This window comes from Ambystoma mexicanum, chromosome 8 (assembly GCF_040938575.1).
Source record: "Ambystoma mexicanum isolate Mex_15411 chromosome 8, UKY_AmexF1_1, whole genome shotgun sequence".
Taxonomy (NCBI): domain Eukaryota; kingdom Metazoa; phylum Chordata; class Amphibia; order Caudata; family Ambystomatidae; genus Ambystoma; species Ambystoma mexicanum.
Window position 1 is genome coordinate 1,698,020,778 of NC_090929.1, and position 14,208 is coordinate 1,698,034,985.

Below are 14,208 nucleotides of genomic sequence, written 5' to 3' on the forward strand. Positions count from 1 at the left end.
TTGAATTTGTCCTTCCTGAGGAACTTGTTCAATTCTCGTAAATCCAAGATAGGTCTCAGTCCTCTGTCTTTCTTTGGTATGAGAAAGAAGGGGGAGTACCAGCCCTTGTTCCTCTCCGCTACAGGTACCAGTTCTATGGCACCTTTCTCTAGCAGGTCTACAATTTCCTGCAAGAGGAGCGGATCTGGAACTTTCAGAGAGCTGTTCCCCGGTGAATGACTCTGAGGGATGCGTAGAAAAGGCAGGCAGTAACCTTGGGCAACTGTCTCCAATGCCCAAGCATCTGACGTAATAGCCTGCCATTCCGTCAGATGTTGAATTAACCTGCCCCCTACTGGTGTTTTGTGAAGAGAGTCCCCTGAGCGGTTTGGAGGCGGCTGATGCAGATGCCGAGGGTAAAGAGGCACCTGCTGCTGCTGCGGCTTTTGTGTTTTTACCCCGTCCACCTCGGGTGAATTTCTTCTGAGCCCTTTGAACCGGCTGTCCTCTGCCCTTTCCGAATGCGTAATAGAAGCGAAAGGACTTACCTCTCCAAGAGGTTCCTGAGGGGCGATATGGTGTCTGACGGATTGCAGCTCCTAAGGATTTTGCTGCTGCCTTTGATGTTTGTAGTTTTTCTAAACTGTCATCCGCCTTCTTACCAAACAAAGAAGAGCCGTCAAAGGGCATATTCAAGAGTCAGCTTTGCACATCTGGAGCAAAACCAGACTTCCGCAACCAAGCAAATCTCCTGGTTGTTGTACTTGCCGACATGGCCCTGCTGATGCTGTCAGCAGAATCAATGTCAGTTTGAAGGGATTCGCACAGTGCGTCTTTACCATCCTTAATGATGTTTAGAAACGCTTCCCTTTCTTCTCCCTCCGGGAGCCAGTCAGCTGCTGATGAAGCACACTCCCAAAGTGTGTGGCTGAACCTTGCGAGCGTACAAGTAGCATTGATGGATTTCAACGCCATGCTACATGCGGAAAATACTTTTTTGGCCATAGAGTCATATCTCTTATCATCCCTGTCCTGTGGAACAGTAGGGTAAGCCGATTTACTACACCATAACACATCTCCCTCCTTTATTCAGCCACACACACACTGTCAACCTTTCCTCACCAGAGCAACATGATTCATGTACCTCTACCAGGGGTTGTTGTTTTGCAACTTCTCCCTTCCCAATTTTCTTACACATAGAACACTCCAGCAACCTTCTCTCTATATCACTATCAAATCCAGGCCACCAGTAGTCATTTTGTAAAACACTCTTTGTCTTGGTAATGCCAATGTGTCCTGTATGAGCTAAATCAACTACTCTATTTCATAACATTCTGGGTACCACAGCACGCTCCCATCTGAGTAAGATGCCATCAAATGGTACCATATCTTGTTCCAAATCGGCTTTCCTGGGCCATACACCCGATTCCACATACACATTAACCAAATTTAAACATTCATCTTTGCCAATCTCCTCCAACCATTTTTCCTTTGATTGTAAATACTGATGGTATACTAACACCATTTCCATCTCCATGTTCTCAACACATAAATCAGCAACTTCATTTCTCCTCAATCTTGACAAGCTATCCGCTAGTACATTCTCCTTGCCTGGAATTACTTTAACTGAAAAACTATGGCACTGCATGCGGGTAATCCATCCAGCAACCCTTCTGGACACTTTATCTAAACCTTTATTTTCCAAAAATGTTTTCAAGGGTTTAGGATCTGTACATAACACAAAACACGTCCCCCAAATGAAATTTCTAAATTTCTCCATGGCCCAATAACAGGCCAATGCCTCTTTTTCCAGCACTGAGTCGCGAAACTTAGCCTCCCTTAAACCTCGAGACGCATGCGCTATGATTACTTCCTTGCCGTCCTCATCCACTTGCGATACCACTGCTCCAATCCTCATTTCTGATGCATCCACCGTGACTCTGCTCTGATGACAAGTATCAAAATGACCTAAAGGTTGTGCTAAATCAATCTCCTTCTTTAATCTAACAAATTCATCTTCACACTTAGCAGACCACACAAAATCACTCCTTCTTTAGCAATTTTCTTAGTTCAATTACCTTACTGGCATAATTGTACACAAACATTTGATAAAACTCGGTCATCCCTAGGAACAACCTCAACTTTGCTTTGTCTTCTGGGCTTTTGTATCCTTTATGGCACTCACCAAACTCTCTTTTGGTCTTACACCACTGATCGATATTTCATGCCCTAAATATTCAACTTTAGAAACTCCAAACTTACATTTCTCCTCCCTTAACACGATGCCATTCTTCTGAAATACATCTAGCACCCTATCAAGGATGTTGTCATGTTCCTCCTCATTCTTCCCACAAACTAGCACATCATCCTGAAAACAATATACAGCTCTGATTCGACAAACTAACCTGACCTTTTGAAAAACCGCTGAAGCGTAGACGAGTCCAAACGGCATGCGTTTCAACTGAAACACCCCTTCATGAGTGAAAAATGAGTGAGAAGTCCAGTCCACCCCTCCCGCTCTTTCAATAAAACCCAATTTCAACAGTTTTGTAAGCCATCCTTGACCCCTTCTCTCACTGCCAAAGGCACAGGCCTCAATGTTACTGCTACAGACACACTTCCTATACTTAAAACAATTTGATGTTGTACACCTTTTATCTTGCCAATACCTTTTTTAAATACCATGAGATGTCTACTAATGACTGTTTTGCCTACTTGCAACGCCTGCTCAGGTCCGTTGGGGTCTAATTTGATTTTCAACTTTTTCTGCTCCCTCCACCCCAACAAAGTAAGCCCTCTCTTGGTTACATATATTTTTCCTTCACATTCCCGATCCTTAAATTCGAACCGATTCATTCTGTATACCAAAAGATCAATTGGGTCTTGATTATAACCACCAGGTCTAATGTCGGGCTTCAAGTGTTTTTGTACATCACCTTTTATGACCCTTTCAAATACCTCTCTTGACATGAGAGTGATTTTTGATCCTGAATCAGCCATCATCCATACTTCTTTCCCATTCACTTTAACACTCGCATAGGGACTCTCACACTCATCATCTTCATCGTTCACATCACCTACAGCATTTACAGTGTTAACAATAACATTCTTCACAGGGAACTCATTTTCATCATCTGATGATTTTCGTCCTTCCTCCTCGGTGACATATAAGACCTTCTTCTGACTGTTATGGTAATTTTTGCGTCAATTTGCTAAATGTCCCCTCCTCTTGAATTTTGAGCATACTGCTCTTCTTCCTGGACATACTACTGAGGCAGCAAAATGTGTGTTACTAGCACAATGATAACATAAGTGTTCCTCTTTTTCTCCTCTCTCCCTTCTGCTTGTGTTTTTGGTCTCCTTTCCACCCCAATATGACTGTTTTTCCTTGTCCTTAGTCTTTTTCTTGCTCTTTTGTTCATTGACATTCAACACCTCTGCCTTCATCTCATTAGTGTCTTGCTTCACAAAATTAGCAATGCAAGCTAATGAATGTTTAAACCTGCGAGCAATGGCAAAAACCTCATCCAACGTAGGCTCATCATTGAGCCATAATTCCTCATGTATCCGGTCAGAGCTGCAATGTGTCTTGAACTGGTCACTTAAATGTTCATCATAGGATCCTTGAAACTTGCATGAAGATGCCAATTGGCGGAGTGCGTTAACATACTCTTCTACTGATTCTCCTGGTTCCTGCAGTCTAATGCAAAAATTATACCTTTCAAGTATAGTGCTTGTTTTTGGGTTAAAGTGTAGGTCCAGTTTCAAAAAAGCACCATCAAGTTCAGACATAGTATCTCCCTCACCATCGCTTGCAATTTGTGGAAGGGTCTCAAAAATCCTCTGTCCTTCGTATCCTAAATGATGCATCAGTAGGGCAGGTTTTCTGTCAATGGAAAAGGAATTCCCACCAGCCGCTTTCAAATAATGGATAAAGCCTTTCTTCCACTGTGCCCACTTGATCTTCACTGGTCCTGGAGTTGCCATACACATAGGTGGGCCACTGACATTTGACATGGCCATGAAAATACTTCAGAGTCAGTGCTATATCTTTTTGTACTCCTGTATGAGATAAAACACTACTTCCCATAACTGTGCTTCAATCCTCTGCTTCTTTCAGCTGGGTTGCTACTTCTAGGTGCTTTCTGTCCCGCTCTTATGAGTAATGCCATTGTACTTCAATTTCTTTGATTGCTGCTTATTGGTATTTCCTGCCCCTCCTGCACTTCAGCCACTGGTGCTTTAATCCAAAACTTCCTTGGCACCTTTGACCCTATTTCCCAAGGGCCTCCTTATCATTAATCTTCACCCCTCCTCACCCCTCACCTCACTTCACAATGTCCTTCACTTTAAACTTCCCTTCTAAACTCAATGGCACCCTTCCCTTCATGTTACGCCGCTATACCGTGTAGTATGGTAGCAAAGACGGCGAGGGGAGGAGCAGCGGCAGCTTTGCAGTTAGCGTGTTGCGTAGGAATGAGTGGGGCGGGAGCCGCGTTGAGTGAGGTGAGGCGGGGGCTTACGTACGCACCCAAGTGAAAACGGGTAAGGAGGAGAGCAGGGGGGCGTAGCACTTACTTGTGGGCTGCTACAAAGTTTCACGGAATGGAGCGGCCGTAGTGCGACACGGAGCAGCATCGCTTCAGACCGCAGTGTCACAACAGGGAGGCAGGCACGCGGCTGAGGCCTGGTCTTTCTTCTTTCTTGAATCCTCGTCGTCAATGTTAGATTGATAGGCCTGGATGCACGTAATATAAAATTAACTGTGTATTTAAGTTAATATCTCAAACAAAGACCTCCAGCCGCATGACATTACATCAAGGCACACTGGAAAGCAGCAACTGACTAAATTGGAACATTTGTGAAAGTAACCATCTACCTCATAGATATCTGTAATGCTACCTCATAAAATGACATAGCTACACTCCAGCCATGCCATCAGATGACTTAGCTACACTCCATCCATGACATGTCTACATTCCAGTACTGTTGAATATCCTAATGCACATTTAAGCTATAATTAAACATCCAATAAAGCTACACCATAACACTTCTATTATCAGAATTCTATGTATCGTCTGCATCTTTGTCACTGTAAATGCAACCTCATATAGTTTCATATAATGCTGGTTTGGAATGCATTCAGCAGAAGGGTGTGATTTATCTCAGTCAGATACGTCTCTAGGTCCCTTGTGACTACCCGCAGGTCATGGCTGCCCAATTGGAGTCTGCTCCCTAGTCTATTATCCCCACATCCCTCGCTGGTGCAAATGTGATGGGTCTAGCACCAACCTTTCCATCGGTAAATCCTTGACAATACACAGTGTTGTGTTAGTGTGCCAGGCTTTGAGGGGTTTTAGGTGACATCTTTACGTACAGCCTCATCACAAGTTAGGTGATAATTTGTGGCAAATCTGTGAAATGATCTCTAGATTCACTCTAGAATCCCTTCCCATTACTGCCACTCGGACGGTAACTCCTCAGCTGATGAGGGGAGTTGCTCTGCACTTAGAGAGACTATGATTCACTGTTCCTGCAGCATTAGACGCGCATCATTGCTTTAACTGCCTGTTTGATATTTTAGGATATTTTTTTAATATTTCATCTGGATAGCTTCATTACCATTTAGTACAATTTTGGGTTATTTGTGTCTCTGTTTTTCTTTTTTGGAGCACAATGCACCATTCCCTGTAGCTTCTGGTGCTGCCATTGGCACCAAAGTTTGAGCTATATTGTTGCTTGTAATATCTTCAAATATGTTAGTCCTGCGATTTATTTAAAAAACCTGAGAACTGCGTGAAAAGGGGGAGGGCAATGTTTGGTAATGACATGTGAGTCATGGAATTAAGAGCTCTACCATGTGTAACAGCTCCTTGATGCTGTGTTATTCCTTCAAAAACGTCTAAAGTTTATATGCGATTAAAACATTGTATTCTTTCTCTGTATTCTAGGGGCAGTTATAGTACCTACATCAACAACACTAAATCCAGGTAACTGCAGCCTCACACACTGCAAAATGATGATCAACGAGACAAAAAACATTGATTTTCCTATATCATTTGATCACTAACTTTGCAATTATTTGGTTTTTATCATAAAAAGTATGTTTTTTTTTTAAATTATACTTTTCACATTTCAGATCCTTGGATCATGCCATGTCATGATTTTCATCATAACCCACCTGTTGGACTCCAGTTCATAATCCAGATGTGGTCAAAATGCCCAACAAATGCCCACCAAAGCAGGTTTTGCAGTAGGGAATAGTGATATGCCTGACATAAGGCTCTGGAGTAAGGTATAGCGCTTAGCACACAAGGGTTTCCTGTGTTTTCATCCCAGCTATATTGAACGTTCGTATGTTCACCATGGTTTTTTCACTGAGGGCTCATTTTGACACATTTCTTTTTTTTTAAGTGAGTGGGGTCCACCCAACACATCTCTAACCTACCTCCACCACCTCACCCTGCCACCCGCCCCCCCAACGCTCGACCCGAAACACACAACACATATAAATATATTTTTAGAAAATGCTTTGAAAATGGCTGCAGTGAAAACACCACAGTGAAAATGACAGCGTTTAAAACTGGTGTGATGAAAACACGGTAAGCGCACACAAGGAACCTCTACTTCAGAGCACCTGACTGTTTGTTGTGTATGCTTATCATAAACACACAACTCCGATCTTGTATGAATTGTAATCATATGGGTTTATTTCATAGAAGCCCCGGAGAGGCCAACCTCCTCCATCAACATCTTCGTGTATGATTCCTCAACATTCTGGAATCATACACGAAGACGTTGTCATAGAAACAGAATGTGATACAACCATTACATGTGACATTCTCACATCTCCCCTCCTAACAAAATAACAAAATTCAAAACTCATGTAAACTAAAAAGCTCACATCATAAATTAACTGCTATAATATATCTTACTATGCATAATAACTTGAACTTTGTATATTAGTAAAGGATACAGTATCTCCATTTTATCAGGGTTGTAACTTGTTATCTGGATCTAATTATTAAATTTCAAATCCTCAATAGTACACATAGTCAGGTTTAAGGTTCCAACATCTTCTCCTGTGTCTCGGTATTGCCCAAGATTTGTCACTCCCTACTTCTTGTGGTCTACCTTGGGTTTTCTCAACTTGTATATTATCTTTACATATTACTCTTGTTCCTTTCATATCATCCTTGGATATCTTGTTCCGGAATGTTTCCCCATACCAGCCTTGTTCTCCTTCATTTCTCCTCATTTCATTTTCCTTTGTCAACACTACATCGTCGCATGACCATTTCTTACCATCCTCCAATATCACAGATTTCTTTGAGCACTCTCTCACTCTTTGAGGAGGACGATATCTTGATTCTCCTTTCATCACCCTGTTAGGCTCTTTGACTCTAACCCAATCTCCTGATTCAATTTGGCTTTCTTGAACATGTTTTTGCTTGTCATAGTATCTTTTATACTCTTCTTGTTTTCTTTTTACCTTGCTGACAATGTCTTCCAGATTTATCTCTTTGTTTCCTTTTTTCTCCATCCAAGCAGGTCTTAATCTATTTGTAGGTGTCCTTCCTCTCATCAATGTAAATGGAATTTCCTCAGTAACTGAGTGTGGCGTGACTTTGTATGTGTTGAGAGCCTCTTTGAGTGTCTCCTTCCAGGGTAACTCATTGATCATGGCTAGTTGAATAATACCCTTTATGAAACGATTCATCCTCTCTACCAACCCATTTCCCATTGGATGGTATAAAGCTGTGGTGCTGTGTTTAATGACTCTGTCCTTCAGAAACTTTTGCATCTCTACAGACATGAATTGGGCTCCATTATCCGACACCAGTTCTTGCGGTTCTCCTTCTCTGTTAAAGATTTCTTCCAGAAATTTCACCACCTTGATAGCTGACACTGAATCCTCAACAATGCCACATTCCACCCACTTAGACGTATAATCTACCAATACTATGAGAAACACTTTATTCGACTCTAATGTCTCATAAGGACCAGTTATGTCAATGGCTAATTTTGTCCATACTGTACTAGGAATATTCACTGGCTGCAATGGGGTCGTAATTTTTAACTTACTCTTGTCACTCACTGCACATGCAGTACAATCTCTAACCAAATTTTCCATTTCACTCCACATGTTAGGCCACCAATAAGCAGTTCTTACTCTTCTCTTTGTCAACATTCTTCCCACGTGACCTTCATGGGCAATGTCCATAATTTTCCTTCTCAAATTCGTTGGAGGTATGATGCGTTCTCCTCGATATACACAAACTTTATCATTTGACAACTCATCTTTAAATTTCTCCCAGTATTTTGCATTGTCATCCATGTTTCGCCATCCACTCTCAATGGCTCTTCTCAACATTTCTTGTTCAGGGTCAGATTCACTAGCTCTTATCCATTCCTCCTTTGAAAAACTGGGATGCACTTGAGCAATAATACAGTCCATATTTTGTTCTTCCATAACTGTTTCATTTTCCTCACCAACCTCTGCTACATCCTCACACGGTAGGCGAGAAAAACAATCCGCTACTACATTGTTTTTTCCTGGAGTGTATTTTATCCTCACATTGAACTGCATGATGATCAATGTCCATCTTCTTATTCTGGGAGAGGTCATATGAGGATTTTTCGAATTCAACACATGTACAAGTGGTTTGTGATCTGTAATAATGTCCACTGGAATGCCCCAAATGAGACTCTTGAAATGTTCCAATATCCATTTAACCCCCAAAGCTTCTTTTTCAATTGTAGAATAATGTCTCTCAGCACCTCTTAACGTCCGTGAAGCAAAAGCAATAGTAACAATTTCTCCAGCCTGAACCTGTTCTAGGACTCCTCCCAGTCCTAAGTTGCTTGCGTCCACAGATATTCTTGTTTTTGCTCTTGAATCAAATAACTTTAACACTGGTGCTTTATTGATGAGAATTTTGATTTGTTCAAATTCTTTTTTAATATCTTCAGTCCATTCAAATTTTATACCTTTGCACATTAAACTTCTCATTTTCTCTGTTCTGTCTGAATAATGGTCGACAAACTTCGAGTAATATTCAGTTAATCCCATGAAACTCCTCAGTTGGTCCTTATTCTTGGGATCAGAAATTTTCAAAATGGTATCTACTAGTGAGTCTTTCGGCATTATTCCATCAGCAGTTATACGATGACCCAAATAGGTTACCTCATTTTTCTTGACTTTACATTTCTCAATTTTTAATGTCATTCCTTTTTGTTGTAGTACTTGTAATACTCCCAACAACTTTGCATCATGTTCTTCTTGAGACATTCCTGACACCAATATGTCATCCTGAAAATAATGTACTCCTTGTAGCCCTTCGAATAAATGTTGCATCAGTCTCTGGAACACTGCAGCTGCTGAAGCCAATCCAGAAGGCATTCTCTTGTATCGGAAGGCTCCTAAGGGTGTCACAAAAGACGTTAGATGTCTACTCTCTTCTTCCAGCACTACTTGGTGATACGCTGACGACAAATCTAACGTTGTAAAATACCTTGCCGGTTCCATGGTAGTCAGCATTTCCCCAATGTTCGGCAAGGGATGACGATCCACCCAAATGTTAGCATTTAAATCTCTTAGGTCCACACACATTCTAATGGACCCATCCTGTTTTTTGACAATCACGATGGGGGATAACCACTCCGAGCTTTCAATAGGTTCAATGACATCCTGCTTGCATAACCTTTCTAATTCAGCCTTCAATGCTTCTCTGGTACCAATGGGTATATTTCTCACTCTATGTACCACTGGCTTTGCACCCCTTTTTAGTATGATTCGATGTTCAAATCCTTTGAGTAGACCAATTTCCTCATTAAAAACTTTCGGAAATGCTTTTGCCAAATTCTCTGCTGTATCACAACTGTTCTCCATAATGCTTAAAATGGGCACCTTTTCACCAGGATGAATTCTGATTTTCAAGGTTGCTTGCTCCCACCAACCTACTATTGAAAATCCATTCTCAGCCACAAATAATCTACAGTATGTTTCTCTCCCTTCAAATTTCAGATGTACCCAAACAAATCCTATAATGTTGATGGGTGTTTTTCCATATCCAGTTGCCTTGATTTTTGTTGTTTGTAGTTCCTCCAATTTTTTTTTTAAAACATTGACATATGTCTCGACATCAACCATTGTATAAGGAGAACCAGTATCCACCATTACTTGTAGCGTTGTATCATTTATCTCCATGGCTACCCATGGTCCCGTTTCTTTTTCACCTGATGCAAGAGTTAGTATTTGAACCTCATCTTCAAACCGATCCTTGATTGCCAAAAGATTGCTCGGACCACCCATGTCTTCCATTGCTCTTATACTTGTCATCGCTGCACTTCTACCTCTATTGTAACGTCCAGTATTCCTCCCAAACCGGCTGTTAAATCTTCCTCTTGATCTATTGTTGTGACACATTTTTCCAAAATGTCCCAATTGACCACATCTGTAACATTCTGCTAGCGCAGCTGGACAATCTCTTTCTGCATTGGCATGTCTATACCATCCACAATTCAAGCATCTGTTATTCTGTCTGAACACTCCACTCCTTCCTTGTCTGTTACCACTATTCACATCTGATTTGACTAGTCTCTTAACAATGGCAACCAAATCATCTTCTTGACTGGTATTTTGTCCAACCTCCATATCTTGTACTGATTTAACTTCCACATTCTCCATTTTCTTTTGAACTTCCTTCATACATTTTTCGCCCAATTCCATTGACCTGGCTATCTCAATCGTTTTATCCAATGTGGGGTTTTTCGCTTGCCACAACCGTTGCTGAATCCGGGGATCCGCCACATGTAACACCACCTGATCTCTTAAATATTCATCTGCCACTCCTGTGAACACACAAGTGGCCATCAATCCCCTTAATGCAGCTAAATACGAATCTATATTTTCTTCCTTACTTTGTTTTCGTGTGAAGAATCTATATCTTTCCAATACTATATTAATTTTATTTCCAAAATGTTTATTAAGTTTGGCCATCGCTGTGTCATATTTTCTAGCTCCACTCGACGATTCTTCCCAACTCACTTCATCCTGTTCTAATTCAGGTAAAGTCCTAAAAATCCTTAGTGCCTCAGCACCTACACAACTTAGAAGAGTGGCCTCCTTCTGATCATCACTGTATCTTGAACCTCCTATTGCTCTTAAATACACTTGGAAATTATCTTGCCATTGTTCCCAGGGACATGTTGGATTCCCAGGCAATGGCAAGAACTTCACTGGGGCAGATATGGTCTGCATGGTGCTTCCTATATATTCCAACTAATGTTGCTACAGCTTCCTGGAGCACCTTCACTCAATGTTCTGCACTAATTTTTTTTTTTTTTTTTTTAAATTCACCACTTCAATGACTTCAACATTGTCTGCATCTCATTCCGTATGCTTTTCCGTTTTTTTTTTTTTTTTTTTTTCAAAATGGCGGCACGTACAGCACGCACTAGGGTCCTTTCCTCTAGTGCAATAGGCGGTTGGGCGCTCGCGCGCGTCTCTAGTACGCCGCTGCTTGTAGATTCACTTTAAAGTTTTTTTTTTTTTTTTTATAGTCCCCAATCTCCCGCTCACCTCCTTGTCATGAGCACAGTACTCTCGTTAGCAAGGTTACGAGCGCCAATCACCACTCGTCGTCACTGTAATAGTCGTGATCAACAGCATTCCTTTCATGCGAACGCTGTACCCGGGGCTCCTTCTGTAAGTTAATATCCTCGTCGCCAATTGTTGTGTATGCTTATCATAAACACACAACTCCGATCTTGTATGAATTGTAATCATATGGGTTTATTTCATAGAAGCCCCGGAGAGGCCAACCTCCTCCATCAACATCTTCGTGTATGATTCCTCAACATTCTGGAATCATACACGAAGACGTTGTCATAGAAACAGAATGTGATACAACCATTACATGTGACATTCTCACACTGTTTTACTCCTAGGCAGCATTATTTCCATGGGCCTATCCCCAAAACCTCTAGGAACCAACTATTATTAACAGTGTATGCATGATTGACATCATAAGTCATCAAGACCTTCCAAAAATAGTTTTATCACTGAAATAACTAGCCTTACCGTATGCAAACTATTGCATCATTATACTTATAAATAGAAACATAAAGTATGCTTGACCTTTTTAATTGACCCTTTATGTCTGTTTATTCTCTTGTAGAGACATAATTTGAGCACTCTTTGCTTTTTTCCTACTTATTACTAGGAATCTAAAACCCACAGCCAATCAATACATTGTATAACCACCTAGAATATGGCATAGTAAAAGTAAAGATATATTTATTTATTTATTCATTGTGTATTTATAAAGCACCTATACAACAAATAGTGCTTCAAGGCGCCGCAAGACAAAAAACGGGCGTGGGACAGGGAATGAAACAACAATAACGGTCCTTCTAGGCTTGCGTCATTTGGATCGTGCAAGTGCAGTAACAAGAAATACAGGGGAGAGGGAATTGGGGAGTGGGGAGGTGCTGGTAAGGGGCGAAGGGATAATACTAGGGTAGGAGGGAAGTGAGGGGCAGAGTGGTGGCATACATGTGTGGATCGTATGTCCGCTGCCTTGCTAAAGCTGTGTGCGGCAAGGGGACACCATGAACATTCAGGACTATAACATTGCCCTACTTTGTGCCACCTTTAGAAGTTTATGGTCGTGAACCATGACGTGTTTAGGGCTGGGACTTCCCCCTTTATTGTTACGCTCCAATAAAATGTGCCCTTTTGTTTCCAAATGTATAACTATAGTCGGTCTATTATTTGGGTAGTAAGGGTATGGTCTAGGGCCTGATCCCCCCTCCAACCCCCTGGAAAGGGGGAGGGGGCTAATGGGGGCTGCCAAGCTAAAGGGATGTCCAAACCCCCGAAGTGCAGGTTAGGGGAGGTGGTTAGATCAGCGAGTTCCGGATGCTGGAGTAGGCTAGGCGAGGAGGGTCTGGCACCCTGTAGGACTCAGAATGGACCAGGCAGCCATTCAATGCAGCAGAGGTGGGCATTAGCAGCACAGGGAGAGAGGGAAGGAAAAAGAGAAAAGGAATGTCTTGAGAAGCTTCCAGAATTTACGGAGATCCGGCTCAAGCCTGAGAGGGGCAGGAAGGCTGTTAGGCAGAATCCTGTGCAGTGCCCTTAGGGACCACTACACACAATTAAGACTACAGGTGGCAAAACAAGTTTTACCTTTGGTACAAGCCTGTACTACTAAGTTATAGTGGTAGCAGTAGCAGAGCAGCCAGGCTTATCTCAAGAGTATATGAGCAGTAGCAGAGATTACACAAAGGGACCACAATTACTTTGACTCAAGCAAACACTGACTCAAGGTTTCAGGTAAAAAATATAAGTACATTTATTTTTAAACCATCAGTTATAAACACAACACCACTATTAAACTGTAAACAAAACCACACATTAAATATTGTACAACTAACCAATTCACTTTGTATAGTAAGTCTCAAGGTAAGTACCCTGTTTTTCAATGAACCGGTGTTATGCACAAAACACGATACCGCGGATACGGTTGCAATCACTTTTTGACAGTTCGGTCTACTAAATAAACGCGTATCCGTGACATGAAATGCTACCGGGGCAAAAACACACTTAGCACCTAAGATACCCAGGGAGGGAGTTGGAGGCAAAAATCACAGGCAATATTTAGGTTAGGCAGACAGGATCGAGAAACACTCAGAAACAGGAGTTCAAAAGTCAAAGGGTCGGAGCCAGGTTTAGGTGACACCTGAGACTTGTGCCGAAGATCACACCGTTAGACAGTTCACGATTCCGTGTAGCCAAAAAGTACTTTGATATTGTCAATGTTCGGAAGCAAAAGTTATAAGACGGAGGGAAGACAAGGACGAGCCTTGAAGATGAAGAAAAGGGATTCACCCAGTTTCCTCGAGTAGAACACAGTACCTTATTCCAACGATGCAGCTGGTGCCCTGGCAGTTGTTCCTGTTGGTTTCCCGCAGACCCACGATTCCTGGAGCTTCGTTGTGAAGGAGGACGTCTGAAGGGGGTCTTCAACACATAGGGCTGAAGCCAGCAGCAGCGACAACGAAAAGGTGTGCTCCTTAAAAACAGGAGCGGCTCAGCAGGTGGCTATCAGGACCACTACAGGAGTGTGCAGCGATTTCGACCATGGCAGAGATCTCTGGCTGAAGAAGATGAGCTGGTTACCCCCACCAGGCTCAAGGGAAGAAGACTCCGGACTGGATCTC